The following is a 2668-nucleotide window of genomic DNA, read 5'->3' on the forward strand; positions in this document are numbered from 1 at the left end:
CCCATCAATCAGCGGGCGGCGCCCCGCGCCCGCCAGCTGCTGCCACTGCCATTGCAGCTCCCAGCCCGGGCGCGGGCGCCGGCCTCGCGGCTCCCCGGCTCAGCCCTGGCGAGGTGGCAGGGCGATATCCTTCCGCGGCCGCGGGCTGGGGACAGAGCGTACCCGCGGCTGAAGGGAGGGTCGCGGGGCCCACGCGTCTTCCCCCACGCAGCTCCGTCCGTGCTCCGTTACATCTGAGTACCTAGTTCTTCTTCCTGGTCCCCCACCCCCTCCCGGGAAGCCAGGCATCCCCTGAGCATGAGGCTACCGCGGCTCAGATGCTGCTGGGAGCCAGGAGCTCTTTCCTGCTGCTGATCCCTTGAATCAGTGGTGCCGAATGGAGTTTCAAACATCGGTTTCATTCTCTTTCCCCGACACCTTACTCCGAATCGAAAAAGAAAACAGGCACTCTCTTGGTTGGTGTCACCCTCCTCCTACCCCACCTGCCACTTCCCCCCTGCAGGAGCTTGGAGGTTTTCAGCAGAGGACACCTTTGCACTTAGACCAAATTTAATCCCTAATTCTTCTCCCACTCGGGGCAGTGCCCAGAGGTCCTTGGTGGCCCAGTGAGACAGACACCTGCCTGCACGTGCTGGGCTGCATGGGATCTCTTCTCTTAGGCGCCCTTCTCCCCAGAACACACAAGTATTGTGAATCAGATTCAGTTTTGCCACTCCCTCTCCTCCCCACCCCCATTACTCCTCAACTTCCAAGGGACACCATAGTCCACAGGGAAAGGGGTTTGAACTCCTGCAGAAGCTTGGAACTCCAGGTCCTAATCTAGTGCGTCTTGGTAAACCAGAAGCAATCTGGTTAGGGGATGAACATAACAAACCAACAAACAACAACAACAACAACAAAAGCAAGAGACTGGGAAGGGAGAGTTTAAAAGACTCTCGGAGCTCTAGAAGTTTCTATATGGTCCTATGCCTATGTTCCAGGGCGAGAGGGAAAGGTGAACCATATAATTTATTGTCCACAGTTGGACATTTTTGGGTAGAAAGGGGATCTATTTATAATTGTGCACAACTGGGTTACTCTAGTGATAAGAAGTTCCTGGGAAGTTGGCCAGAGAGGACACTGAGTGTTCGGCAGGCCACCATCATGGGACCAGAATTTGAAAAGAAGGTCAAAAACTGGCCCCATGCCTCCTGCCAGCACATCTCACCATCTTGGTTCTTGCAAACCTGCCTAGGATTCAGTGCCTGGCCACAGGGGAGTTCACGAGTTCCCCCAGGCTACTGCCAGGACAGATCAGCAGCCAGCCAGCGTCCCTTCATCCAGTTGCGTCCCTTCATCCAGTTCCATCCCCTGAAGACACTCACATGCTTCTGCGGGTCGGGAGCAGACCTGAAGTAGCCTTTGCAGATGAGTCAGGAAGACACTGGCCACCGACAGCGCTTTCTAACCAGGGCTTGGGAGGCCTTGTCCCAGCCCTGTCTGGGCCTCTGATTTCAAATGAAAATTGAGTCAAGACTTTTTTCCTCCCTGGGTCCCTGTTTCTTCAGCTGTGAAATGAGAAGCATAACACCCGCCCTGCTCTGCTCACGTGATTGCTTTAGAATTACATTTTCAATTCCAGGAAATCTATGAAGGCTTACTATAAGCCCGGCCCTGTGCTGGTTCTTAAGGACCCAGATTTGGTCTCTGCCACCCAGGAGCTCAGAGTCTAGCTAGCTCCAGAGGAAAGCATGGAGCTACATAATTTCATTGCATAACAATGTGGCAATTAGAATATCAAAGCCTCCAGGGAGCACACAGGAAGTAGCAACTTTTCCTGGACCTCAGGGAGTTTTCCCAGAAAGTGTGTGTGTGTGTGTGTGTGTGTGTGTGTGTGTGTGTGTGTGTTTACCTTGAATTAATCCAGAGCAAATATTTCTTGAAACCTACTGTGTGACAGACACTGGGTATGAAGATACAATGATTTTAAAATATGTATATTTCCTGTCCTCATGGACCTTGAAAAAGCTCCATGAGTCATAAAATAACATGAATAAGAGATTGCATTTGGCATTTCAGGCAGAAAGAAAGAATGTGCAGAAGCAAGGTTTCTAGTAACTCGCCATGGCTCCAGTATTGGCATTTGGGGAGCCGTGGCCCCGCCTGTGGCTAGCCAAATGGGTTGGAATTAGAATGGGAAGGGATTAGAAGACCAGCCGGAGAATGTGCTCCTCTTGGTAGACAGGATATAGAGTCAAGGCTGACAGGCTACTTGCAAGTGCAGGGGGCAGCCTTGGGTTTTAGAAAGATGAGGCTGGAGGTCATGGGAGGAAAGACTAGCGAGATAGTGGTGTGTAACTGATGCCAAACACGGCTGGCGGTGTATGTATGACTTCTGATGAAAATAGACAGCGGCTGCTTCCTGCCCATTCTCAAATGCCAGATTCATGTTCTTTGAAAGCTACTGCAGTGCTGGATAAATTAGATAATTATACCAAGTGCCTTCAATATTTTTATGCATATTAACAGTGACCCTGGGCTCTGACTGTAAAAAAGCAAGGCGTAGAAAGATCTTTATTCACTCACTTTTTAGCCATCTGACCTCAGATGAATTTAGAGTATCTTTATTATAAGGTGAAATTATAATCTGAATTTTACCTAACACATGGAAATGATGGAAGGTGCTTAT

This window comes from Suricata suricatta, chromosome 4 (genome assembly GCF_006229205.1).
Source record: "Suricata suricatta isolate VVHF042 chromosome 4, meerkat_22Aug2017_6uvM2_HiC, whole genome shotgun sequence".
Taxonomy (NCBI): domain Eukaryota; kingdom Metazoa; phylum Chordata; class Mammalia; order Carnivora; family Herpestidae; genus Suricata; species Suricata suricatta.